The sequence below is a fragment of the Anas acuta genome, chromosome 3 (genome assembly GCF_963932015.1).
Source record: "Anas acuta chromosome 3, bAnaAcu1.1, whole genome shotgun sequence".
Taxonomy (NCBI): domain Eukaryota; kingdom Metazoa; phylum Chordata; class Aves; order Anseriformes; family Anatidae; genus Anas; species Anas acuta.
Window position 1 is genome coordinate 49,403,010 of NC_088981.1, and position 20,508 is coordinate 49,423,517.

The 20,508-nt window shown below is 40.5% G+C and overlaps 1 long non-coding RNA gene across 2 annotated transcripts; it reads right to left on the bottom strand.

Moving 5' to 3' along the window:
• Positions 1 to 140: 140 nt before the first annotated feature.
• LOC137854056 (uncharacterized) lies at positions 141 to 6,368 on the bottom strand. 2 transcript variants are annotated; one of them, XR_011094938.1, is made up of 4 exons: positions 5,304 to 6,368; positions 1,437 to 3,431; positions 538 to 749; positions 141 to 338 (listed from the first exon to the last, which is right to left on the bottom strand). It is a non-coding gene; the product is annotated as an uncharacterized lncRNA (long non-coding RNA). The 2 variants fall into 2 exon arrangements; XR_011094937.1 differs by having other exon boundaries at positions 538 to 3,431; positions 5,304 to 6,363.
• Positions 6,369 to 20,508: the final 14,140 nt, after the last annotated feature.

Genomic DNA, 20,508 nt, shown 5'->3' on the forward strand with positions numbered 1-20,508 from the left:
TCGCCCCCTCCCCTCCTCCTCCACCGTACCCCGGCTCCTCTCGCGCGGCGGGGGCGTTGCTAAGGGCGGGAGGGGCCTTGGCGGCGCCGCCCCGGTAGCGCCTCGCAGCCTGCGGGCTGTCGGAGCGCCCTTGGGCGAAATGTTTTGTTTTGTTTTCTTCTGTTTTGTTTTGTTTTGCTGTATTTTCCTAGAAACCCGCGCCGCCTCCCACAGGCGCAGGGTGCCGGGCCGGCCTGGGAAGGATCCGTCCTTCGGAGGGTGGAGGGAGGCTGGCTCCTGGGGGGGCTGTGGGGAGGTGGCCTGGGGGTTAGGGCTTCAGGGGTCTGACGGTCGGAGTGCTGTTTATCTATTTATATATTCATTTTACAATAAACGTTTTTTGAGTGCATATAGTGTGTCTTCTTCTGGTACTAGGAGAAAAGCCATTTTTATTCACAACATACACATTTCCCCCTCCCCCCCCCCCTCAAAAAATAATAAAATAATACTAATGAAAGCATACACAGAAAATACAGATATATTAGTTTGGTAACTCACAAGAAGTAGCTTTACTTTTGCCTCAAGCTTCCAGTTAAACACCTTGTTTGCCTTCTCCCAGCTTCCAGGCTGTATATTCCCACGTCATGCACATAGACTTATGCTTAAGAGCCAGCCAACGTGGAAAATTGTTGAAATCTCTTGGGTTTTAACACAGCTTTAGTGAGGAGTAAATAAACAAAGTGACTGTTACAGGTTTGGACATTCAGAATCTAAAAAAAATAAATAAATAAATTCCTTTTTGCTATGCTGAAAACAAGAGAACATGGAAGACAGATGTAAGTCATCACTTCAGTGTTAGGCACGTAAGAGAAAACCTAAGATGACCTCAATAGGAGGCATCATTGCCAGCGCTTCCTTTAATAAGCACTCTTGGGTTTGCCTCACCCTTATACTACAGCCTTGATCTTCCTTGATCCTGAGGACAGGCCATTTTTTTTTTCCTTTATAGATTTGATTACAGGATCAGGACATAGGCATCTAGCCATGTGAGCTCCAGAAGATGGTAGGGATTGGCTCTGTGACTCACAGAAGCCAAACAAAATAATTTCATCTTCTCAGCAGGCAATTAAACAAATTGCTGGGCAGAATCCTTGTAGGCATCCACTGTTTTTCACAACTGCTGCTTATTGGTAATGTCTTCAGTGGAACAGGTGAAGTTTGCTTTGCTGCTGCTTCTCACCACGGTGGAGTGTATAGTCTGCGGCTGACAGACCAACCTGCAGCAACAGTATTAATTACAGAGGGTGTTGTAGAGCTTTTGTCTCTGATGGACTGCATGCTGGAACCAGGCTTCTATGACAGAAGTGGGACTTTTTTTTAATTTTAATTGTTTCTTTTGAGTGAGGAGAATGAACTTCTGTGGCTTAGACTTCTCTCATGACTCAGCTGAATCTCACCTGGTCATTCAGGGAAGAGTCTCCTACTTCTCTCATGCTTTAGTGCATAGGCCTTCTCACTGTCCTTGAGCTATCCCTTTCTGCCATACTTGATGACCATCGTTGTTCTCATGAGCTGCAATTTGAGGTAATAGGGCAAGTTAGTTAGAATCGCACAATTTGGCTTAGTACCACTGCCCTACAAGCCAGAAAGTCTTTGAGGATTCAGTGGGTGAACAACTGTAGAGGCTATTTTCTTCTGGCTTAAGTCCAAAATGAATGAAACTTCATTCTGGTTACTCATGCATGGAAAATGAATATCTGTATATCTGGTTCAGTATTGGTCTGTACATGACACTGTTGCTGAAGTCAGCGGAAGAGGGAAGTGTAAGCCGATTCTTGCAGCAGCGTAATTCAGTTCTCTCCCCTAGTCTGAAGCAAAGCCTGTACCAAATGCCAAGGCAGTTGCTGAGGTGTGCAGACAGTCTCCTGTAAGCTGCCAACGGTACATGAAATAAACCAGATTTGTTCCCGAGGTTATAAAAAGAGTGATCTGTTTGCTGACACACTTTCTAATCAAGGTGAATAATTTAAGCACTTTCTAGTTTCAAATCCTAACAAATCACAGTTGTTTTTCACTGACAACTATTTGTCTCTGGAAGTTCTTTCTAAATGGAGTTACAGGAAAAAAAAAGAAAAGAAAAAAAAAGGGAAAGAAAAAAAAAGATTGTTTCCAAAATGCATTTGCAAGTAGATCTACTGATGCTTGAACATTCATATTTAGCAGTGTGTAAAAATAAACAGCTGAGATCTGCCCACAAAGCCTCTATGTAATTTGCACTGCACAGCTTTGAGAGCAGAATGTTTCCAAACAACAGAGACCTCAAAAGAAGTTTTTTCTACCTCCTGGGTTTGTATTTTCAGCTTAGGCCCATCAAGAGATTTGATATTTACTTTAATACCTTTGTGATTATGCATTTCCAAGCAAAGCCTCTTCTCTTTAACAAGGCAGCCCTTCTATCATTAAAAAACCTATAAACTTGAAGTGTCATAGGAATTCAGGTTCTCTTTTGAAAAGATTTCACAACAGTAAAAGTTACACTTTTAGATCTTCCGGCATATGGATTATAAGAGAATGAGCTAGAGAAGCTCTTGTGAATTTGGGGGTTTGGAGTTGTTTTGCATTATTCCATCTTCAATATGGGAAGGGTTTTTTTTGGTAGGATAGTCTAAACTCTCATCCGGTCAGATGTCTCGATTTCAGCATAATTACCCGCCTACCTGGTTACAGCCAGGGAAGCTGTGGTGGGTGGGTACCGCATGTGTTTGGTGGGAATGTTTGGTACTCTGGCCCAGGTACTGGGCTATAAATACCTTCAAGTCGATTTAGTTTTAATCACATCAGACTGGACTCCTTTTGTTGGCTGTAGACTTATGAACAAGCAAGATAGAAAGGATCAGTGCTTTTTCAGAGTGGAAAAATCCTCTGCTGTTGCATGGAAATCTTTTTTTTTTGTTCAAGACAAAAGTGAAAACTTTCAGATGATGGTTGTGTTTGGAGTACTTTTTCATAGGTTAAACAAAAATCACTGTATGATTATTATTAAATTACACTGTTTATAGTGTGTAGTATAAATTACACTGTTTATATTTCAGCTATTCTTAGTAAACTACACAGGTCAGAAAGTAAACAAAATATTGAAACAGTTCTCTGACACCTTCAACTATGTGAAAATAAAAACCATAAGTTTCTGCAAAACAAGGCTTAATTAGATCTTCTTGTGATTCTCTCTCATGATAATTTAGACTGAATTCTGGAAGACATTACAGAGAAATCAGCCGATCATTAAGCTATTTCCAAATTGTGAAAATATGTTATTGTCTGCTGTGCTGGCAGAAAAGGAGATTGTCTTTTTAGGTGAAAGAAAAGTTTTCCAAAGATTCCAGCCATGATCAAAACTGCCATCAGTGCTCCTCCAAGGACTAAGGTTTCAGTTGTAAGAACTTTCCTTTTATCTGGAGAGAAAACAAATGCAAGGTTTACAGAGGAGTGTCTTCCAATGAAATCTAACTAATAATGTATTATCTTAGGACAAACCATGTTTCCCCATTTCAAAAGCATTTATAAAAGAACATTTTTCAAGCAAAACGTCAGCTCCAAAACAATGTGTACTAGTCCTTTCAACCTGGATAAAGAATACTCCCCCGGAGACTATGAGGAAATCAGCTAATGATGTAAGATGTGAATTTCTGCAAACATTATTTATTACTTACCACATTCTCTTAAATTTTGCTTTTACTTTCAGTTGTTATTCAGGCAGGAAGATTAGAGGGGGGCTGTTAAAGGAGCTAAAGGACAGTGCCATTCTTCTAAATAAAAGATACCCGGCACACTTTTGTTCTATACATGTGCAGGGTACAGTCATCTGGGATATGATGCTGCCTCTTCAGCTCAGGGGTTGCTTTTGTGGGGAGGAGGCAGTTTTCAGCTCCATGGGTCTCTCCTCTTGTTTCATAGGGACTTCATCCTCCATCACTCATCTGGGAGGACGAATTGGTCTCCAACCTGATGGGAAGACTCCACCATGAGGCGTTGCATCTCCCATTATGGGTGGCAGCTGAGCTAGACAGCGCTTTCAGACAGAATGCTTCCTTAAGTTACCCAACAGTGGAACGACAGGGAACCTTATGGAGCAGTGGCTGATTTTTGGAAGCAGGTAGTGCTGGGGCCTCAGACTCCACATTTGCAAGAAGCTCTGTGAAAGGCCAAGATTTACATGGGCACCTCTCTGAGCTCAAAACAAGTTTGGCCTGGAAGCCGCAGAGCTCAGGAGGATCGTTGTACCTCCTGAGTGTAATAGCACAAAATACGTTTTTAGTGGACATGGAGTTCCAGATCAAACAAAAAGAATAATGATATAATACCTATATCCAATGTAATTATCTTTTGGACTAGCAAGTTCTTTATATAGCTGCACTTCAGCAATATTTATCTGGCAATATTTTTATTTATTGCATATGTTTTGGGATATTCTTATCATACATTTTTTCCATACTGCACAACTTTTCTGTTTTCTTTGATTCTCAGCTGCATCATTTGCATCATAAATAAAGATGTGATATGAGATATTCTGCATTTTATAAGTAAAACAGAAGTTAGCTAGCCTTGACTCAGATGATTAATTCTGAAAACTTTGCAAGATTGAATTAGCCTCTGGTACTTTTCCATTCTTTTAAGTTTTCCCTCACAAAATTGAATTGATAAATGACATGTAATGTTTATCTGAGGGGAAAAAGAGCTCACTTGTTTATCTGAGGGTCAAGTGACAGAACTACATCAGGTGATTGAACTTGGGAGTACCACAGAGGGCTGCAAGGGGAAGCAAACTACTGCTTGTTGTGCAGCCCTGTAGCTTATTTCTGGCTTTGGCAGCATCACGATAGGGAAGAAGGAGCAGACAGAACTGGAATGCAATTACAGTTGGTGGGTCCCCCAGCAAACTGTCAACAATATGTATCACAAAACTTCTAGCTTCAGTTTTGATCACCGTTTATGCACAGGAAGGCATGGTAGTTCCCAATCATTAGGACTGATCAGGAAGCAATATTCATTAGTCATTACAAAAATATCTGGCTGCGTTGTGTCCGTACGTGCTAATCCAAAAGAGTTCACTGGCAAAGAAATCACACTCCTTCATGATGTGCATGAGTACATTTAAGTTTTTTACAATAGATTTCAACTTTAATCTCCTTAGTGATAATCACACTTCAAAGCAGTGTCACTTCCTTTCATCTTTTTTATTTTTTAACCTTAAAAACATACAGGTGAGTTGTACCAGGCTGTCTAAAACATTACATTTTAAATGAGCCATATTATAAATTACTTACTTGGAGTTGCTTCCCTCTTGTCTCCTAGCTTTCACTTAATGGGACCATGAGACCATCTGACTGGGGAATGGAACTGTATCTCTTTTAGTTCTGGTCATTCTGCCATAGTTAGTACAATTCTAATAAAAGAAATTGCAAATCATCAGACTTGTATATGCTTCTCTAAAAAAAGTCAATGAATTCATGCACAAAACCGCTTGTTTAGAAACAAAAGGTCACCAGAAGGTTACCACAGAGCCCTACATGTCTGTGAGGTCCTATAGAGGAGCTATTTTCTTTCAGGAGAGGGCTCTGACACCTATGTGTGCAAACCAATACATCATGTACTCCAGAGACACAAGACACAGCTTGTCCTGAAGCCAGAGCAGGAGTATTTGCTACTCAGAGGACTTGCAGTGGAACTCTAACTTTTTTTTTGTCAACAGGCTGGTTCAAAGTCATTTGAGGTCAGTAGTGGCCTGAACCTGCAGACCAAGTCCAGGAGCTGTAGACAGCCTGGAGAAGCTTGCATGGGCACAGCTATACCACAGGTCATTTTCCACCACTCCAAATCAAAAGGTTTATAAGAACTGAGTATCATTCACAAAGAGATTCTGTCTGAGAACAAAGTCTTAGTCGCATATGCTTGTAGCCATACAAGAAGATACACTCAGCAACAAGAACAATGAAAGAAAGTTATGGGGTTTGAACCTGAACATTTCAATCTAACACCTCGGGGTTTTTTATTAAGTCCTCCAACTGTACTTACATTTCAGAGCCATTACCAGCAACGCCAATGCATTTGCTGGTCACATCCTGAATGAGAAAGGTTGCTTGTATGTGTAGAGTATGAAACAGTAGGATGATAAAAGACATACTAGAAGATGCTTTAGCAATTGAAGTCAGGCTTAAAACATACCTTTTAATTCACAAGCTTGAAAGATTTCTTTTTCTTTATGTCTAACTTTTGCAGATATGACAAAAGAAAATGTCCACATTTGCCTTTTCAGGCCTATATTTATGTCTATAGTATATAAAGTATTATATATTTATTATATATATTATTTATTATATATATATATATTTGTCAGAGCTTACTCTCTCATGTGGAGCAACTTTCTACATGCAACTGAATTTCTCAGTAACATTAAATTTTAGTGAATGGCGGGTGCAATGACAACTACTGTGGCTATTACAAAGAACAATTAGTACAACTGTTGTCTCTTCATGACAAAACTGGAATGGACCTATCATGAGCAGATAAATCAGAGGCAGTTTTGGCATTGCAAAGAAAGACACAAGGCTATCAATATGATACTGAAGAGAACAATTCTACTAGGAAGAAAATGTAACCAGGAGAGCAATTTTACAATGAATGCTCAGATTTAGAAGTTTATAGCAAAAGCAGTGTACAGTAACACTGTATGTTTAAGCTCTTTGTAAATTTGGCCTTTAATAGTATTTTCCCTCTTTCCTCTCTTTCTGAGCAAGCTCATTCAACCAATTCTCTCTGCAAAGATAGGTCACTTATTCATATGAAATGCTTCTGCCTGTAATCACAGGTCAGATCTGGCATCCTGCACACTCCTTTTTTCCAAGGACAAAGCCTTCCCTCTCTCCAAGCCCCATATATAGTGATCTAGTTCTTGAGAATGATGCTGGGGAACTCCACTGCGCAATGCCAATGAATCTCTCAGCATCTTGCTTGGACCAGGGAAGGGAATTCCCAAAGTACTCAGTCATCTGCGGAAAGACCTTGATATGCATGGCATCGTCCTGGTACAGAGATGTCCAGTTCTCCAAAAAGAGTGAATTTCAAAAACAAGGCTGAGGATTAAGGAAGAACTTTCACTATCCATAATAAAACAGATCAGGATTCAGAAATTCTACCCCTTTCACACCCTTGCAACATACCCAGGACTGGACATCCAGGTCAGCTGCAGAGACAAAAATAAAACTTTGCTTCATTGGTTGGGCTCTCAGCCCATCATTCCCTCCAGTCACAGCTGTGCAGGGAAGTTACTAGGGCTTTAGCTATCTCTTCTCCTTCGTAAACACATGTGCTGGAGGTTTGGGAATGTCCAGTTAAAGATATTGTGCAATACCAAAGAAAGAGGTCTGCAGAAAGAATCAATAGGCATAGGGCTTCATTTGTAGCCATAAGGTTTCCAGTGGCAGGCCAATTTCTTGTCTGGAAGCAAGGGAATGCATCTTTTCCAATTTATGGCCCTAAGACACTGTAAACACTGACAACTGGGTAAGACTGAAGAAGGCCTGTGCTCATACGTAGACTAAGACCTCATTGTCACTTTGTTTCAAAACAAACAAACAAATAAAAAATCTGCATGGCAAAAATCTGCCTTGCTCCACAAAGAGAAAATGGGGTCAACTACAGTGAATCGGTGCTGACCATGTCAGGCTGCACATTTTTAAAAAATGGCCATGCATTTTTAAGGATCTCTTACTGTCCCCCACCAGTTTTACTCATATGGGTGAGTAACGGCAACAGAGCTATCATTATACTAATACAAATAAAAGGAGATTCAAGTCCCTTTAAGACAACTACTGCTGGATACCTCTCTGTGATTCCATCAAGATGAGGTCTGCAGATAAATCCTGCAGGAAATGCTGAGAAGCCTTTGGGTTTCACAATAGCTGTGGTCAGTCAGTATGGAGTATGCCCTGCTTGCCATGGTGCCATTACATCCTTCTTTCCCCCAGTGTTAGATTAGGCTAGGTTAGGTCCTATTAGAAAAATTAAATAAATCAGATGCAATGGTTAATCACTTATTTATGCCCTTAAATGCATTCTGTTAGTAAGGTGACATTGGATTGCCAGATTTTGAATCACAAGATAGACTAAACAGTGATTTAATAGGATCACATGTTTTTAAAGGTTTTGTGCTTTGTCTTTTTAAAGGAAGTCTATGCTGTCGTGTGGACAGCTTACATAACAAGGTCTGAAGCAATAAATAGCATTTATATCCGGAATCAGAAGCATGCCCTAGTATTGTTTTTGTCAAACTTTGCCTGTTGGGTACATTTGCAATCTTGTGACTTTCAGACCCAGCATCTGGTTTTGAGTCAATCTCCAGAACGTCATTTTAACTTCTTCAATTTCTTCCCTTGCTTGATGCCAGCATGCTGGCATTTCAGATATATCTTTTTTTTTAAAAAAAAAAAAACAAAACCAAAAAAAAACACAGACTGTTTCGTAAAATCTTGTTGTCATGAGGCAGCTGCCATTAATGTCTAAACATCTACCACCTGAAACCAGTCAAGAATATATTGTATTTTGTGTCATAATATCTCACAAGCACTGAGAATATCGTATAACGTTTTCTCTTCTGATCTATGGAATATTTTTCCTCTGTGCTTTGTCTAATAAATCTTCTTGCTGTTACCATAATGCTGTAGGATTCCACAACATAAACACTTTTAAAGGAATCTGTTCTTCTGGATGGAATATTATATTGCTCCCATTAGAAAACTCCTCTTCAATTTCAAGAGCACATAATTCATTACTGAATGCTTGTAAATGTCATCTTGTTGTAACTCCTCTAGGAACAAGTAATAGCCTGTGCTTTCAGGTCCCACATTACATTGTCTGATCAGAAAGAGACAAATTCTTTGCTGTTTGTTTTCCTTTGGGACTACAGATGTATAATTCAAGATATAAACTACTATCAGTACAGATCATTTTTTTTTTTTTCTATGCACAATGCTGGACAGGCTGCTCTAAAAATAATACAAAGTATCAATCAAAATAATATAGACAAAACTCATATTGTTTTTGATGGGACTTTTGTCTGCTTAACCATGGTTAAATAGTTTGATATATAGCTGTAAACTTAAGGCCAAAATACAAACCTTCACTATGGCTCCTTGGTTGCATTTCTGCTGAGTCACTGCACAGGCTTGCAGTAGGAATTATTGTTGTAGCTGGGAATGCAAGGGCCCCGTGGCTCAGTGCCTTGCTCAGGGCTACACACCAAGGAAGTGACGACAACTGGGGTTCAGAAACTCCAGGGTGAAGAACCCACTCTCAGCTTTTTAGGGTGACCCAGCAGTAACATAACTTTATCTTTGTCCTCACATCATACACATACAGAAAAATCTACAGGCTTGCAGACAGCTGCAGTATTGTGACAAATCTGGACTTTGCAGTGTAGGAAAATGTAGTTTTAAGAGACACCAAGAAATCTGAACATCTGGATCTTAAACATTGCTTCCGCTCCTTCTCCATTCATTAACATAGACAGTGTTTCATCCTTGACAAGTTGTGGGCAGCTATATAAAATGAAAGTTATGGAAAAGTTAGATACAAAGGTCACAAATCTGTTCCTGTGGAACTGATTGTGTCAGACATTGAAGAGATTTAACTAAACTGCAAGATCCGGTGGCGACACTTGATATTCATGCATCCCACAGAATAATCAAAATTAGAACTCCAGGAACCAAAATTAGGTTGAGAAAAGTAGAAGTGAGACTTTACTTTTTTTTTTTTTTTTAATAATAAAATGGTTTATTATTCAGAAGAATATTTAGCAAAAGATATTGACACCATTTCACTCTAGAAAGCCCCAATTTGCACTTCATTTTTAAATAACTATTTTGAGTTTTCACATCACTTTATAAAAAAATTTTGTTTTTCCAGACTTCACAGAAGATACAAAAAGTGAAGGACTGCAAGGAAAAACATTTCTCTCATTCTTTTGTATCATCTCTTTTCTTTGAGCAATGGAATAAGATGGGAAAAAAAAAAAAAAGTGAAAGGGAGAAAATGTTGACCATGTGCCCTATTTCAAGCCATACTGAATTAATCTAGCCTCCCTCTCTGCACCCAGTCTCCTTCAGTAAGTTCAAAACTTACCTTGAAAACTGAGAGGCATCTAAACACACGCCAGCACAGGTCTCACGTGGGCACAGACATACCTTTGGCCTTTTCAGTGGAGCATCTAAGAGAAATCAAGCTCTAGTGCCTGCCTGTAAAAAGGCTAACCTTGGGTAAATTAATTATTATGTCCCCGGCCTTCACCTCTGGGCTTAGTGGCCAAGGGGGCTGCTTTGGCTCAGCTGCAGCAGGAGATGGAGCAGGTCCTCTCTCTGCTGCCATTCCTGATGCTGCACTGCTTAGATATTGATGTGATGTAATGCTGAGAGGGAACAAAGGTCTCAGAAGTGTTTTGATGCCAGTTGAAGTGTTCAAGAGAAACACTGGGTTCATTTCAGCTGCAATCAGTCTTTGTGTGTGACATTGCAAATAGCTGGCTTTATAGTAAGGAACATTTGACATCATTGTATACATTTATTGTATTCTAGGGAAGAATTCAATATTGTAAACTCTTGGTATCAAGAAAAAGGATTTTTTTTTTTATTTGTTGGCGTGATTTGATGATTATAAAAGGAAAAAGAAATATGGTAAAATGTTGCCAAAATAATTTGTAAATGTTGTTATTTGACATATTCTCAGAAGGTGGAATACTGAGAATACTGATTCCTAATGGCAGGTGTAGATCCAACACCTTATATTCTGTGTTCTCTGTCTGCATTGCAAATTTCATCATACCTCCCATATTCCAAAAATATGTAGCTTAGCCAGAAGATCTTGCCTATAGAGGAGAATTGGATCACATAGTAAGCAGACTATAACTCCAGGAAACATCGTGCCATCCTGAATCAAGATGTTTTGCATCTGAGGTTTCATGTTTTAGCATTTTTAATGAAATATAGAAATAGGCAGTATATTTGGAGAGGGGCAGAAAAGAGTGATTGTCTATTGCAAATAAATTTGCCTCCAAGGACAACTTTTTTCACTAGCTGAAATGTTCAGTTTCTCCTATTTCTTTATTTTTGGCTTTGTTTGCATCCTGCACAGGTGTCAGCTTTTCTACACACAGTAAAATTTACAATTCACAGGTGAAACCTGTGATGATCAGTGTGTTGAAAGGTTTAACAATAAAACTGCAAGACAGGCCATCCTAAAATTATTGGAATGCAAATCATTTGAGTGCTCCCACCAAGAAGTTCCATTAAGTTCTGTAATGGATTAACGTGCATCCAGTTATAGGTCCAAAGGGAAAGGGCAGACATTGTAAAGATATCTGTCATGGGGGACAGCTTCTGCTAGCTTACCTATTTGGCTCATCCATCAGTAACCTGCTTCTGCACCATGGTACAAATTAGGATCTGCTGCTATTTAAAACATCTTTTTTTCTTTTTTAACCCAGAGGTCTCAGCTGAACTAGTAGGTCAGTGGAGGGGAGGATTTGGAGAGGAGTAAGTGATGAGCAGCTGGGAGGTAGTAATATCTTAACCTGGATCAAGAGCAGCTGATAGTTTGTCAGACTGCAGCCCACGTCCCCACAGTCTGCAGCACCAGCTATTGCTCATCCCTTGCTCGTCGTTCCATTCATTACTGGCAGATAAACACATTAGCTTGGTGTTTCCGCTCAAATTATCATCAGTGAAAAGGCAATATATTTAAATTATTATCAATCTTCATTTTACTAAATTGTACAGATGAATTGCAAGCTCCTTGTAGAAGCTTGTGTTTTGCAAAGGTTTATGGATTGCAAATATACATTTATCCAAATCTACTCTTGCACAGTACAAATCTACATTTAATTAACATGTTTAAAGCTTTCTTTCCTACCTTCATTAGCTAATGACTATTTTAATGCATTCTTAAATTCTGGAAAAAAATCACATGGGAAGTTATAGTAATATTAAAATATGTGTGGCTGCATGGTCAGACTGTACATACAGCTCAGCTAATGAACTTTTAATAAAGTTGGCCAATACATAGAGCTTCTTCTCTATGGAAAATTTATACTTTGACTTTTCCTTTTGTCATGAAGTTGAAGGAGAAATTAAATTTTCTCCCATGAAGTGAGCATTCAAGAAAACATTATTTGAAACTGTCAAACAGCTCTTGTTGAAGTATTTCATCTCATAAAGTAAGGACCTTTGCTTGGAACAGTTTCAACCTTGTTCATAACCCATTAAATCAAAATGAAATACACAGAATTTCATCAAAGCAATAATTCTTTCGATCATTTTTTGAAGTCAATATAGTACTTTGAAAAAATAATTAGCTTAATGGCATGTTTTTTTCTAACAAAATATATGCTGCTCATGAAAAATTCAGTGAACTCTGGTATCAAAATAATGTTTAATGCATGATATAGGAATACAAACCTGTCTTCTATAATGGAGTACTGGGCAACATAGGAAGGGTCTTTTGTTGGTGTAGACCAGCAGCTTTCAATTCGAATTATTAAATGTCCATGAACCTTCCAGGGGACAGATATATTTTTGTGATGAATATAAATCTTAAGCTCCAAATCATGTTGGCGCCGTCACCTAATTGGTGCTTGTGAGAAGCTCAACAGAAGTGAGGGTAGTTCTTTTTAGATGAAAATTCATGCAGTGTTAACTGATTCAGATTTTCAGTTGAGTTGATACATTTTTAAATATGACAGTTCTTTATAATATGTTCCCTTGAAATTCCATTTGGAGAAAGGTGGAACCTAGCCCATTCAGCAACTAGTTTAGGAAAAGGGGAAAGAGACTGTTGAAATCTTTTCCCATCATTTTTTCAAATGTTTTTTACAATTGAAAATGCCAGCTCTCATGTTTAAAATAGTACTTTTTCCAGAACTCTAAATTTCACTGAAAGTTGAAAATGGATAAATGGGGAAGAATGAACAAAAGCCAAGAACCAGGGGCTGAGAGCTTGAGGTAGTCACAGTGGTGTCACTGGTGCAGCAGAAAGAGCAGAGGACCCTGATGGCAGGGCCTTCATGATCTTCTCTGCCTTCTTCCTGCATCAGCTCTCTGGCCTCACAGAAAACATGTTTACTGCAGTCCTTCCAAAGCTGTTTTCTTCAGTGCATTATTAATGAGCATTTTATTTTTTTTTTTTTTTATTAAAAAAAAAGGTGTCTAACAACTGAAATTATTTCTTCATTATATCATTTAATAATCTTCCCTTGGTTAAATGTTGATGTCGAGTGAATATCAGTGAGAGCTCCCTTACAATCATTGTGAAGCCCAATGGTGTGTTAGCTGTTTGGCATCACTGCGTCTCTTCCAATCCTCTCCTCAAAAGTATTTGAAAAAAGATTTAGTCATATAACATTCCAAATTTATTTTGACAAAAATATCATCCTCCACAGTCAAAAAGGGTATAGGAGCCCACATACCCTCAAACTTCAGATCTTTGTACAACAACACTGAGAAATTCCCATCTTCTGTGTTCAGTGTAATTGTTCTGTGAATGGTTCAGATCAATTACATGGTTAAAGTAAGACAGCCCATAAATGGATCGCATAAAGCACTTCTGAACTCAAAAATCACTCTTTGCATACTTGGTTCAATAAATTTTAATTTTGAATATCTTTCTTGTGTGTTTGAAGAGCCTCTTACTTTAAATAAACAAAATTACTGCTTTTAAAGCAGTAAAGCACATGAAACAGCATATTTTCTGAACTATGGTGATGCCAGACACGCTGTGCTTCTGATCCTATCATTTGCCAGATGATACAGGAAAATTAGTTTGTTTCAGAGCCCCATCTAGCAAAGCCATAAATTAAAACCCAAATCCTACTCGAGTCACTAGGACACATGTGCTGTATCTGCATGTGTTCAGTGCTTCGCTGAATTGGGATCTGGGGGGTGGAAAGCTGCCCCGAGCAACTCACAGACACACAGACCCCAGACTTCAGGTCCAAACGGATCTGTGCAGATGCTGTAGGGTGCCCGGGTTCAGTGCTCCCAAGGCACACAGTCTGTGCAAGTGTGTGACCCCTCCATGTCGTGGCTGCACTGGCTCTACCACAGCTTTGTGCACCTTCTGCAGTCCCTTCCCCAGTACACCACCCAGCAGCTCCATGCTCAAGACCACAAGGTCACTGTGAGAAGGAGAGGTGGCCGGCCCAGTGTACACCGTGTCTCGGCCACGAGCAGTGTTTGTGGCTGAGGTGACTAACCCCAGCCTACAACGCCTGTGGCCCAGCACTGCGTGCACGCATTCAGCAGACGCCATGCCGAGGGTGTGGAGAGGCCGAGGGTGTGGAGATGGCTGTGGGGCTTGTCTGTCCTCACCCAAGGGGACATGTCTGACCAGATGTTTGCAGGTGTTTGTCGCAACCCCTGCGGCAAGTTCAAGAACCTTCTGACTGTGAGACTTTGATCTACAGCATCCTGGAAAATGTAGGGAAAATTTGTAAGGCTGCGTGGCCTAAATAGAGGCCACAACTGAAGCCAAAACCCCAATGCATCAAGCATCATAAGCACATAAAGCAATAGCGAGACTTTACAGTCTGAAACAGACCAAAGTGAACCCTATTAGCCTCAGTCCTCGTTAGAGCAGATGAGGAGCTGAGGCGCAGCACGATGAAGCAATTTACTCAAAGCCAGACAAGTGCATGGCAGAGCCAGACAGCAGATGTGGGACTGAGACAGCCCAGGCCTGGAAGCCATGAGTCTGCTCTGGGCAACATCAGCTGTCTGTGGTCCGTCCACAAAGCTTCAGATGGGCTCTGGTGGAAGGACAAGGTGGGTCAGAAATATCATTTGACCATTTTGCTGTCTGTCTTCTTTAAACAGAACAATTCAATAGCTACAGTTAGGAAAAAAATTACCTTATGTCAACAGTGATCTTATTCTCCCCATTGGGCTTTTGTGCCATGTAACTAATAGGGTATTGGCAAACAAACGTAATAGTGATGAAGGCTCTTGCAACTGTACTGGAGCAGTTACTCTGCATTGTGTTTGTGAAGACAATATGTGCATCATTGGAAGTTAATAAAGAAACATTAGGAGACTTGCCAGCAGTTGCTGTTTATACGAAACCATCATAATGGGAGCATTTCTATCACTGCACTCCACGCAGCTCCATTACAAGTAATCATCATTAATAACAATTATGTTTATTTTGTTAGCATTGAGACACAAACAGAGCTCTCCTCCCACTGTGCTCAACACACACTGCAGACAGCCTGTGCTGGAGAGTTTCATCCTCACGTACAGGCCTGGTTCTACTATGCAAAGGGAGATGGATTTCTGTCCTTTAAATCCCCCAGAAGATGGATAGCTGGAGGGGATCTTAAGCCAATACTCCAGGTTTGCTTTTGCTCTCACACTAGCACATCCAAGGGGCACCTCAGCATGTTACAGTGATGCACCTAAAGCAGCAGACAAGAGTTGTGGGGAATAAGCATTGAACTGAGCAAGCGTTGGCATGGTTCAGGCAGCTTTACTGGCCAGGATCAGCCGTGTTTGATAGAGGCACGGTTTCCAGAGGCAGCGAGGTTTCATACATACTGCATGCAAAGAACAAGTAGGTAGAAAAGGAAAACCTTGGCAGTACTGACAGAGAGAAGGGATCTCTCTCTTCCCTTTAACATCCTGATATTGAGCTGCTGGCAGCTCCATTGGCATGTTGGTGTTACTAACACCGGGCTCTCTGTTCCCAGGCCACAGCCCATGGCAAGATGGGTGGTAAATGCTGGGGGGAGCTTGTGAGAGACCAAAAGGGAGGTGAGGGAGAGCTGCGGGTATCACTGCACAGGGGCCTAGGGGAGGGCACTCGCCAGCCTTGGCCAGATGAGGACCCAGAGAACCTCATCTGCAGGCCAGCTTTTAATGTGAGCTGGGTTCAGATGAACTCCATGGTCCCTTCCAGCCCAGCTGCCATGGGGATGATTCTCTGAATGCTTGGCAGAGGACAGAAGCTGCAGCAGACTTGAAAGCAAACATGGCATCGTGGTGGAGGCACTGACTGAAGCTGGTGCTGCAGCAGTGGAGCAGAGGCAGGAGGTAAAATGCAAATCCTTAAGGAGCCTGGCTTTGTTAGCTCTGAAACCAGAGCCACCTGAGATGAGAAAATGAACATTCATTAAAGTAATTTCAAGCCAAGAGTTGGCTCCAGACATGATTAAACTGACAGTGCGTTAAGGTAGCAGAGACAAAAGGACCTATGACCTTATTGGTGATAGGTGTTGAAAATCTAAAACTCAGGAACTTTCAAATGCCCCTTCTTTCTGTATGAATAACATCCAGAGAAGTAGCTTTTGGGAGTGTTTTTCTCTTCTTTTCCCCAATATGCACATCTGTTTATCCTGACTTTTTTACATATTTCATTAATTCAGATTGCAAATTATAATTATGGCTATTAATTCAAGGAATGTAACTGGAGAAAGCTGCTGTGCCTCATTTAATTTTTCTATTAAGTTACACCTTTGGTAAATCTCCTGCACTTGGTCTTTTAATAGCTGTGAATTTCCTTCTTTAATGTATATTCTGAAAAAGCATGTATAGTAAGTTTTTGTTCTCGACTGTAGGAAGATCTATTCCCATGGGCTTTGGGCAACATCAGCTTTTTGATTAGTGTCTGTCAGTCTTTTAAAGAAATTACAGTTTTGCAGCATAGGCACAATTACTTTCATTACCTAATGCTTTCAATATCTTATGGATGATACTAGTTCTTCAAACCGTGCATTAAGTTTACGGAGACTCTTCATTGTCATCACATTTTCTGGAAATATCAGCAGTTCTCATGAATATTAGAGTGAATAATAAGAAACTAGTACAGGGCAGCAGCAGCAAGAAAAGACAGAGAAAATGCAAAACTGTTTGCTTCAGCATCAAACACATGTGCTATTCTGTAGCTTAAGCCACCACAGCTGCAGCACCAGAAGAAATAAACATGGCATTTAGGAAAAAAAAGGTTCCTTTCCAACAGCAGGCCTTTGTGCGTATTACCACTCTACTTCCGCAGTCTGTCAGATTGGTTTTAATGCTGAACACGTAAACATTTCCTTTTTCAGTACCATGGCATTCAGCATTGTTCAGGTGTAAATCAGAGATCTGGAACTAAACGATCATTTTTAACAGCTTATTATGTTTTAGCATGAGCTCATTTTTATCTAGATGGTCATTACCTTATTCACAGTTATTCCAAGCTCTGAAACAGAACATTTAATTTCTAAGAAATTGAGCAAACAAGGAGCAAATAATTATTAATAAGAGCTATTAATATGTCCAGAATCTTGAGATGAGGGTTTGGGTCTTTTTTTCATATCAGGCTGTCAAGACAAACTGCGGCTCAAAGAACCAGAGGATGCATAGTTGATGGCTAAGAGTTGCACTAATGAAGAGAGGACTTTTATATCCCCAGTGCCCCAAAATTTCTTTGGTAGCTGTGTAGAGCATCCAGTTAGGCTCAGTATACAGCTCTGGAGTAATGCAGGAAAAAGACAAATCACTCATTTCTAATCATCTGCCTGGATCATCTGGGCTGGATGTCAGACATAATATAACCCTCCAAGTGTGATTTACGGAGTTACAGCATAAAACCTTGCTCTGTTCTTACTGTTTGGTTTATGTTGCAAAACAGTTTTCTTAAATAACAGCTAACATTTCCAGTAACTTAGATGTAATGAGTATATTTAGACAAAAAAAAAAAAAAGATGGTTTTGAATCAACTGACAAACTTAAGAAAGAAAAACAAACAACCAAAAAGTTGTCTGGATAAGAATTAAATGGATTTTTTTCTCTGGTAAAAGAAGCAGACCAGCAAACAAGAACATTTTAAATCAATTCAAATGTTTTTTTTTTTTTTTTTTTTTTTTCCTCTCCTTAGGTTACTTGCAAAATGAGAAATCTGATTTTAGAGGCAAGTAACATACTTATTTCTGAAGGTATCAGAATATTTTTTGACTTTTCCAACATGAAACAGGTCATTAAAAATGTTGGAGCAAAAATTTCAGTATTTTCATAATTCTGTTTTCCTTGGTTTTGACTGAAGCATGCTGCAGAACTCAGCTTAAACTTGTGTATAGCTTCTGCCTCCCTTCTTACCACACAACATTTCATTTTTTCAACCATGTTTCATTAATGGCTAAGACAATAATAAATTGCCAAGCAGTAGGTAAGAAGTCAAAGCAAGACAGTAAACACCATGTGGAGATAGTAAATACTATGCAGGTGTTCACTCTACAGCTCCAGCAAAATGCATGCAAAGAAAAGGCAGATTTTACCATATTTGTGTGCTTTTAAGCATCATCATACCAGATGGGAAACTGGTCTTATTGTGTCCTACAAAGTCCTTGGGAAGATCAGGCTGTATTAAGCTAAAGAGGTTTGCAGGTGTACTCAGGCAAGTGATGGAATGGATGCTCTTTTACCTTTTTTTGTTTTAACCTGTTCTGGTTTTTCACCATGTTAATAGCCTGGAGTTGTCTCTGTGCCACCACCACCAATTTTTGTTTTCTTTATTGACGGGGGAAGGATGCTAGAAAGAATTAGAGAGAGAATGGGTCTGCTCTTTCTTCTGGCACAAAGAAGACTAAGCACCCCTTTGCCCACATCTGTGCCTCATTCAGGGACATGGTGTACCCAGAACCCAGATGGGAATGGCCTCAAGCATCTTTTGGGTTTCCGTGTCAGATGCAGGACACTTCTGTCCAGACCTCAGCAAACAGTGTGAGGAGCAAGTCCTAATGTGGAGCTCCTATTAGGGAAATTGCAGCTCATTTTTCAGGTTCTTCCCTGTAGTGATGCTCTCAGTGCTGGAGCTGGTGAGCAGCAGCTCACACACCCATTTGCAGTGCATGGACTGACTTAGGTGCCTGTACGTATGCCAAGAGAACCAGAAAGCTCTTAAGTGCTTACAGCTTTGGATGAGATAGGGAAGAGCACATGGTTTAGCACTGACTGTGCTACTGAAGGGACGTTCCTGCCCCGCAGTATGAGACATTAGTTTTGATGAACTGCCCAGTACAGCTGCTGGAACCAGAAGGCTCTGGAGGCGTCTACTCTGACATCAAATGACACCTTGGCACCACTCCACATAAGTATTGCCCTCAAATGCCCTCGTCCCATCCACATTTCACCCTCTTTTACAGGTGAACCAGCAGAAAGGCAGCTCACTGCCAAGTGCCAGAAGGCTTGGTCCAAAACAAGTCTCCTGGAGCACTGGAGCAGGGTCGCATGTGCTTGTCCAGGGCAGATTGGAGGATTCTTCTGTTTATTATGTGGGAAGAATAGCTCTTAAGCTGAACAGTGATCTGATAGAGGAAGTTCCTGCTATGTTTCCCCCCCACCCCCAGTGAATATGAAATCTCTACAAAAAGTAACAAGGAAATACTGAGTATTGTGTTACTAATAGATAGATGATATTCAGCTTCACATTAATGTCATGGCAAATGCAGTTGGTGGAAGAGATGATCTCCAGCAACAGGAAATTTTTAATTGCATGATGACTGATCTTCTGGGTCACACAGTGATAGGGCTGGCAACAACAGCATGCAGCATTAGCGAGCACTGTGGTCTCTCCCTGTCTTTCAAGCAAGGGCCAGTGTCCCAGCCCCACCTCAGGCTCAAGGCTGGTGCTCAAATCCCCAAAAGGGCAAACAAGTCAGGGAGCCTTTTAATTATTCTGGGCAGAGTAAGGAAAGCCTTGTGTTTTGTATATGACCTTTGCAATTGTTTGTAAAAGCTCCAGCGTTCTGAAAAACGAAGGGAAGATTGTTTCTCATGCTTTCTTGGTTTGCAGAGGGAGAGCCCCAGCTCGCTGTTTACCACTGACTCACCCGCTCGGTGTCGACATGAGCAGTCCACGTGAGCCACCGCCAGTTAATTCCACCTCAGCAGCAGCAGCTCCTCCTTGCTGCCAGCTAACCGCTGGCACAGAGCTACAGCCACTTCTGCCACAGCACCTTCCTGCCAGCTTATGAGCTGTTCTTACTGTCACTGGAGCAGCTCGCAGAAGCTTTTCTTTACTAACTGCCTTCCAAAATGTGACAGTGGCTATTGGCTTTAAACTTATATTCTGGAAAGGAATGAGGAACTGCAGGAAGCAGAAAAAGAGGATAAAAGAGTTTTCTGCTTTGAAGGGATGATTGAGTCATTGAATGGAGAAATTGAGGAACAGAAATGCAACCATGCAGTGTTTGTAACCCAGAATGTCTCTGAAATTTAGATTCAGGTACAAGGGTTATATAAAAGACAGCTCTCATTTACTAAATATTCATCATCATCAGTTTACAGAGTGGCTCATTTACTCTTCACTTGGAACAGAGGCCCAAGTGTTTAATTATCAAATCACGCGTGCCCTGGCGCGGGAGACACAGGCTGGAATTCCCAAAGGATGGGAGACAGCTGCTCGACTCCCATTGCAATTTCACTGACACTTAAGGGAATTAGTGCAATTAGCAAA